Raw genomic sequence first — 7982 nt, 5'->3', positions numbered from 1 at the left:
AACTTCAAGTGTAAAAGAGATGAACTCACCCAAGTATTTTTTGACAGCCTTCTGTGGTGGCTGTCAAAGAGATGGAGTACCTCCTGCAGTCAAAGTAATATTTTATGATATTCATTTGGATCACATTTTTTAGGCTTTGTTTATTAAATGTCTGAAGCTGACTTTCAGAGTAAACACACACACACCTCTCTCTAGACACTGCCGTGAAAGCAGTGGTCAGTCAGGTACATTCAATTTGTAGTAGGAACTTGGGAAATTTGACTTCTGACTCAAACAAGTCAACTGGAACAGCCTCCCTGAAGTCAAACTACTCACTTGGTAAGTCTGAGAATTTTTCAAATGCTGACTTTAAGATCTTGTGTGGCTCTTCACATCAACAACAAAATGCTGTGGGGGAAAGATGTTTATTTTACAACACACACTTGTAAGTGTACTTCTAAAATCATTGCTATATGTAGCACCTGCAGCTCTAAACTGTCTGATTGAAAAGCAGTGTTTGCATGTGGAAGTAGCTTAAAAACAGTGCTTGTAAGAGGTAAGACAAACATTGGAAACTTGGATGTCACCATGTTGGAATCCCAACTTCTTTGCCTAAGTTAACTGGAATGTTGCTCTGGGAATCAACTTCTGAGGTAAATCCATGAAATCCATGTAGCTTTAAACACATCAATAGTTTTGTTTCCAATCTCAAAACTCAGAGAAAACATCCAGGTCGGTAAAAAAGTAATTACTCTGACCCTAACTATTTTTAAAATTGCATCCTGTCAGTATAAATGCGTTTTTGTAATCATTATTGTTTTATTTTTAAACCTAAACACAAAGAAGTAATTACAAAAAAGATTGTGTGAGTTTTTTCTTTCTGGGTCTCTCTGAGGGGTGTGTGGCCCCTCTAGGTGCGCTCCTGCATGTCTCTGGAGCAGCAGCCGCTCCTCAGTCTCCTCCTCCCTCTCAGCCCCGCCCCCTAGGAGTGACTTGAAACGAGGAGAGGCAGCGACCCTGCAGACGCACACACACACACGCAGACACACACGCATACACACTCTGAGCTTCTTTTTTTTTTTTTTTTTTTTTTTCCCCTCAGCAATATCGTGTCTTCTCTAACGGGACAAGTTTAACTCTGTTGGATACCGCCGTCCTTTCGGCCCATCCAATGTGAACATCTAAACCCAGACTGAGGTAAGTGCAGAAATTCAAACATACTACCAGTTTATTTTTTTTAAGGGGTGAGCTCCGGACTGGTTATAATTGAGGGTAGAAGCTGTGGGTTTTTTCCCCCTTTCTCTCTAGAGGAAGGCAGACTGGAAGAGGGAGGCATGTCCGGCTTGTTGGAAACAGTTTCGGATAGCTCACTTTGTCGCCCTTTGAGGGTAAACAAACGGTTTATCAACCTGTAGTTAAGCCGGAGAAAAGCGCCGCTTCCGCTGCCTGTTACATTCAGCGGCACGGTCTGAGATTAGCAGAGCGGCTCTTGCATCTCCTCCTTCATACTGCCACTACGCCACTGTACACACATGGCTCTGTCTGCAACAACTACAGTATTTCCCCTGATGCTATGGGGCTCTGGATTGCTGGGACGGGTTAACGCTGTTTGAAATGTTTGGAGCTGCACAAATAGTTCACTTTTTAAGATGCTGACCGCTCATCAACTGGATGTTTGTTTTGTTTGGTTTTAAACTTCAAATCTTCAACGGAGGAGCAGTGTCGGGACAAACACTTGACGTTGAATCTAATTCCTCGTGTTATATATGATTTTACTACTTAAAACTATATTATTTTTTCTTTCAAACTTTATGATTTGGAATAAAAAGTTAGCCCTTAAAGTTACTGTAAGTTCAAAATAGTATGAGAAGCACCAATCATATCGAGCAATCCCCCTTGGCCGCCTCTGATTGGTGATCAGCTGGTCAAATGCTAAAATAAAAAAATGTTCCAATTCTTACTCATTATATTCTGTCTATAAATAAGCTAGCGTCTTGCAATCTCATACATTTTTCAAGTTTAATACAAGTCTGAGAAAAACTATGAAGGGCTGCAGGGCGCTTAATGTTGTGATGATGAAATTGGTTGCATTTACCCCACATTTACCTCATTGCTCTTTTGTTTCTATCATTACCATATTACCACTACACAGCAAAATCTTGGTTTGTTAGGATCTGGATTTTTTTTTGATCATTGCTTTTGAAAGTCAGAGAGCTTTCAAACTGCTGAAAGATTTTTAAGGCATGTAAACTAAGGATGCACGATTTGAAAATACTATCCATGTGTACATGGCACATCCAAACTCTCCTTTGTGATTGTGATATTGATATTTTATAATCTATACAGTTCTACTTAAATGCTTAACTGGAAATAATCCTGTAATCTTTTACAGAGTCAAGCTATTTTCTGATGGACTCAAAACTGCATTTTTAAAAAGCGGCTGTACAATTTGCTTATTCTTTTGCATTTTGTTTAAAAAAAACAACTGAATAATTAGAGCCAACCAATTGCTGAATCACAACTATCCTTGCAATGTAAGTCTGTGGAATATCACAATGGACACAAACAACTAGTTTGATCAATTTTTTGGTTCACTATTATATTTTATGTGCTGTGCATTGAACCACTGCTTTGCCAATAACATATTTGGCCATCTGGATGGATAGTTCTTGTCATTTGTGTCTATCCCCCTAATCTACATCTTAGTGACTGAGATGCTTCAACAAACGTTGACATAAATTGAGTGAAGAGTTTAAGTCTGTCATTATCTATCAACATGACCTTCAGTGTCTTTCTACCTTATTTCTAATGGTTAGTTGTTTAAAGTTTCTGCTCTTGTGACACATGATTGAACATTATAGGGTTTAGTGTTTTGATTTCCTTAAAATAAAGATTCAACAGAAATGTTTCCGAAGAAAGCATCATCTACCTACACGTCAAATAAAAAAGGCACTCACTGCGCATTATTACAAAGAGTTAACTTCCTCTGCAGAGGATAAGTGTCTATCTGTCTGGTTTGTGTGACAGTTCCTTTTTGGCTGCGTTTTAAAGCTGCGTCTCTTTAAATGCTGGCTGCTGACAGAGGCTTACATCAGTTTGTTTCTGGAAACAAGACGTGAGACAAACAAGTTTGAAGAACAACGTGAAAAGAGCAGAAAGTGTTGTGATGGTGTACCCTTGGTACTCTGCTAAGTAGTTTTACCACTCTACAAAGCAGCAACCCTAAGCATGCCTCTTAACGGTCCAACCTGACAGAGAGTTATGACAAGCAGGTTATGTCATGAAAACCTCAGACAGCCAACTTCAGTGCTGTAGAAGCTATTTAAACTTAATATAGGCTCAATAAAAAAGGTTTAAATGCAGTGAGAAACTACAGGCAGCCATTTCAACAAAATCACGATAGGACTGATTTCAGTTTTAAGAGCAGCGATTAAAGCTAAATGAATGGATGATTTAATGTCTGTAACATTGCCCTTTTTATTTCACATTGTAGTCGACCATAAAGCTGAATAAGGCCCTATAAAATGTTCCTACCTCAATTTGTTGCTATTCAAAGTATTTTTTTCTCTTATTTAAAGCATAGCCATGAAAAAGGGAGTATTTATATAGAAATTTATTTTGGCCTCTTTGAAAAAATTTTATTTTTAAGTTGAACTTTCTATGTGACCTCTAAATATAGGAATACATTCTTCAAATTTGTAGCCATTGCATACAATCTGTGGACGTTTTCATTGATCAGAGCTATTTTTATTTATTTATTTATTTTTTTAGAAATTATACATATAAATGTTAGACTTTTGTTTTCTTATTTGCCTTAAATCAAAGATACTTGCAGCAGTGCTGGAATGGTTGCTTTTGCAGTTCATTTGATGTTGCACGCAGACTTAAATCCAGTTGATTTTTGAATAACAGAAGTTGTGCAACTGTGGGTGGGAAGCTGGTTGCTCTAATTATCCTGTCATCTTGAAAACATTGTGGTAGAACAGCATTTCTAGGGGCTAAATAAAATTTCCTTATCCTGCTTACACCCCAGTGCCTGGAGGTTACCAGTTGGAAAACTGAATCAAAGCAGGAAATCTGAATTAATTCATCTGATATTTAATTGTTTATATCTTTTAAATCACTTGCCTGTTCCAGCTGAATGAAAAATGTTAACATTTTCAGAACCTGCAACATAATTCTTTCAGTACTGCAAGTTCTTCTGATTGCCTTTTAAGTAGTGAACTTCTGTATCTTGCTCTGTTCTTTGTTCACTCTCCAGAATTCATGAAATATCCTGAACTTACTGTTCTCCTTGATGTAGACTCAGTTAAGACAGGTGGCAGGCCTTCCTGGCTTTCGTTGGCTTTTAAATCTTTGATGCATTAAGCCGTTCTCATTGCTCCCCCTGTAATTTCTCTTAGCATCTGCACCAGCTGTTGGAGAAAGAGGCGTGCAGTCTGCCAGCATATTTACTGAGCAAATGTGTTGCATTGATGATTGGCATTGATGCATGCAAAATTACCTGAAATGTCCCACAGACTCGCATCACAATGTATGAAGACTTATGGTTTATGGCTGCATTAATTTTTTTCTGCTGTCAAAAATGTGCTTCATGTTTTTACGCTCAAGGGTTTCGGGTTTATTTACTGTATGGTCTGTTTTCAGTGGACCTTTGACTTTGATATATGAAGCTCTAATTACAAAGGCAACAAAATAAACTATTTTTTATTTTAGCTTGAACACTGCATATGTCTTTACCCCAGTGTATTATAAACCTGGTGGGCCACCAGACTTAGCATTGCTTATTTATTTATTTTTTTGAAGACTTTATAGTTGGTCTTCAGATATTAATCTTCCAATAATACAATATTATCAAGTGGTATTTTCAAATTTACTGTCAACTTTAACCATTGCTGAGCGCCCCAACTACCAGGCTTAGCAAGTTTTCTGGGCGAAACCCTGATATTAGCATATTTATGTAGGTTTTTATATTAAAAGAAAAATCAAGAGATAATTATTTTGACCATTATGCAGGCCCTGACTTTAAGCTAAAATAGAGCATCATAATTCCTCAGGCATTTAGATTTAGTAAGAGTGCATATGGTTTTTAACTTGGGGACAGGTTTTAAAGAGCCTCCTGTGTTTTGGGGGGTTGTGGCAACATTCACAAAATGAATGTCGGCTTGTGTAAGAAAACTGAAATTGATATTGTGCTGATGGTGATTTTCTTTCTTCAACTCATTTAAACCCTGATTCTGTCTTTTCAAAATGGATCCAAAGTAGTTATTTATTATTTTTCACACTTTTCAAAACTTAACATTAAAATACAATCTTAATATCTTTTTATTACACCGAGACTCTCCTCCAGACTTCATGTGGCAGATGCTGTGGTCAGGTCTTCTGGTCCTGGTCTGCTCTGCTCTGCATCCCCAGAACCAAACGAGGAGAAGCAGCTTTCAGCTTCTATGCACCACAAATCTGGAACAAACATCCAGAAAACTGTAAAACAGCTGAAACACTGACTTCCTTTAAATTTCGACTAAAAACCTACCTGTTTAGAGTTGCTTTTGAAACATAATCAATTACAAATTTAATGATGGCACTTGACTTAATGTAATGTTTTGATTGTTGATTCTCTGTTGCATAACTTTGTGTTTATGATGCAAAGCACTTAGGAATGCCTTGCTGCTAAAATGTGCTATACAAATTAAATTTGAGTTTGATTTGCTTTGATTTAAAGCTGTAAATCATTAGTCTTTCTAAACTATTTTGAAATGACAGAATTAGATTCGTCTGAGTGTCTGAGTGAGCAGCGTCTGATGTCTGAGGAGCCCCGCTGCTCTCCTTCACTACTCCCTCTTCACTGATACGCTGCCTCCATAATATATTCTCTGTAGTTTTGTAGCCGTAGTGATGTTAAATTATTCCAACATGGTGATTTGCCTGTAGCTTATAAAATATTGAAACAGAAGTATCCCCGGAGACAGAGCAAAAGACATCGGCCAGTCTTTGAATATTTTGAATACGACTGGATGTTTAACAGGCTAGTTAAAGAAGTGACAATAAGTGCACAAACATTTGTTTGTTCCTTTGTAGGAATTGCAAAATCTTTTCCTTGACCTCCTGCTGCTAAAAAGGTCTTTTGTAAGCAGGGCCTGCAACCAATATGCTCGCAATTGAAAAGAGATTATAGTAGATTAGCAGTCTGATTAGAGACAGCGATGAGGCACAGACTTGCTAATCTGGGGTGTTAGTACAGAGACAGGCAAATCTCCGGACAGTTACTAAGGTCTAAGAGGATCCAAAAATGCACATCTTGGTAATTTCTGATATGGTTAATTTGTCTCTAACTTAGATGGTTTATTTAAAGAGTGCTATTTGTTTAGTTTCTTTAATTTGTGTATGCCTTCAATGTTTTCATGTAGCAGTCTTTGTGCTGGCCAGATTTCTAATTGGTAATATTTCTAACTTTTCATTGCAATACATCTTACTCTGTCAAAATTGGAGGATGTTTCATGCTGACTGTCTTTTTCAGCAGATCTGAAAGATTCTCTGCTGGATTTACTTTAGAGTCAGGGTAAGCCTTCTCAAACTCTAATTTTCTTCTGTAGAAGCTATTTCATTGTTGATTTGGTTTTATGTTTCAACTGACTGGGCTGCTGAAAAAATAAAATCCATCCACCTGAAGATTTTTCTGTGGGATATTGACAGGAAGTCATTGTGGATTTGGGATTGTTGTGATGATGGTGTATTGTACTAACAAACATACCTTTCAGAGTTTTTCGAGTTCAATTGCATCTCACAATTCTCCCTAAAGGTTTTGGGAGAATCTCTAAATCTGATTTAAAAAAACAAAAAACAATTTTTGATGGTTTCTTTGTAAGAATGTTCTATTGGGGAAAGATTGTTTGTTATCACATGCATGACTTAATCTGAACTTACCAAAAACTCTTCCAGCTTTGTCAGTGTTGCTGTTGGCTTCTTGGCAGTCTGTCTGACCACTTTCTGTTTTGTCTTTTAACCAAATTTGAGAAATTACCAATTTCAGTAATTCCTTCTTGTCTGAAAATCAGATATTTACATACTTCATATAAAAAGGCACATTTTTGTTTTTACTTTTGACTAACCTCCTTGTACTTTAAGTCTGTTCTGTGTACCAACATCACATATTATCACATATTTCATTTATTTGCTAAATAAGCTGTTTGGTTTCTTTAATTTATGTATGTCTGCACAAATTAAAGAGGAATGAAGAAGACAATTCTTCATGATGATGCTTTGGCCTTGTAAGCGTCTGATGAGTAATTCATAGCAGACAAATGAAGTGATTTGAGTCCAATAGAAGATTTATGGACAGAACTGAAAAAGTTAAGCAAACCTTAAAGATACTCTATATGTTTTTGCCAAATCCTTTTTTGTATCATTCTCCTGATTGATACTTTTGCTTAATAAGACCCATTTGATAATTTTCAACATCTATCCAAGCCATGACTTTGGTTTTATTTAAAGAATACAAATGAACTAAAGTGAAAACTATGATAACAGCTGAACTTTGTTTCATTTTAATTAGATTCACTGCAAATGATGGCACGTCCGTGACCCCAAGCAGATTCATGCTCAAAAGGTGAAGAACTTGTTTTATACCTTCAGTCTTGCTCTTCTCTTGAGTTCACCAAGAACCTTGGATGGTGCAATCTATGGATATTCACCTTACATCTAGGTTCAACGGCTAGTAAAGATGCCTATGTCAAACAGCATCAAATATAACAGTAATAGAGGTGTTAGCTTTCCTACCGCAAAATCACCCATACAGTGAGTCTCTAAAAAGGCCCTAAATTTGCCTCGAGTGACTTTCGATGCTCTGCTGCACTCCCTGAGCTGCTCTGCTGAGAAAAGTGTCTGACACTTCTCTCTAATTGGTGGTTCACTTTGACTTCCAGCTCCACATCCCTGTCCAGGGTAGATTGAATTGTATTCAGTCTCTTGTCACCAACTGCCTAATATTCTATAAAGCAAAGGTT

At 37.1% G+C, this 7982-nt stretch overlaps 1 protein-coding gene across 2 annotated transcripts in view; it reads left to right on the top strand.

Moving 5' to 3' along the window:
- Nucleotides 1–1000: 1000 nt before the first annotated feature.
- ppp1r16b (protein phosphatase 1, regulatory subunit 16B) overlaps nucleotides 1001–7982 on the top strand; it is an 83062-nt gene continuing 76080 nt past the window's right edge. The window contains exon 1 of one of the 2 annotated variants that reach the window (XM_044122403.1): nucleotides 1001–1176. The gene's annotated coding sequence lies outside the window, so the exon portion shown is untranslated. Of the gene's footprint in view, nucleotides 1177–7531; nucleotides 7586–7982 lie in introns of those variants that run through there. The other variant, XM_044122404.1, reaches the window with a different exon arrangement.

This window comes from Gambusia affinis, linkage group LG07 (assembly GCF_019740435.1).
Source record: "Gambusia affinis linkage group LG07, SWU_Gaff_1.0, whole genome shotgun sequence".
NCBI classification, from domain to species: domain Eukaryota; kingdom Metazoa; phylum Chordata; class Actinopteri; order Cyprinodontiformes; family Poeciliidae; genus Gambusia; species Gambusia affinis.
Note: the sequence above shows the minus strand (reverse complement) of the source record. Positions and strands in the feature narration are given on the sequence as shown.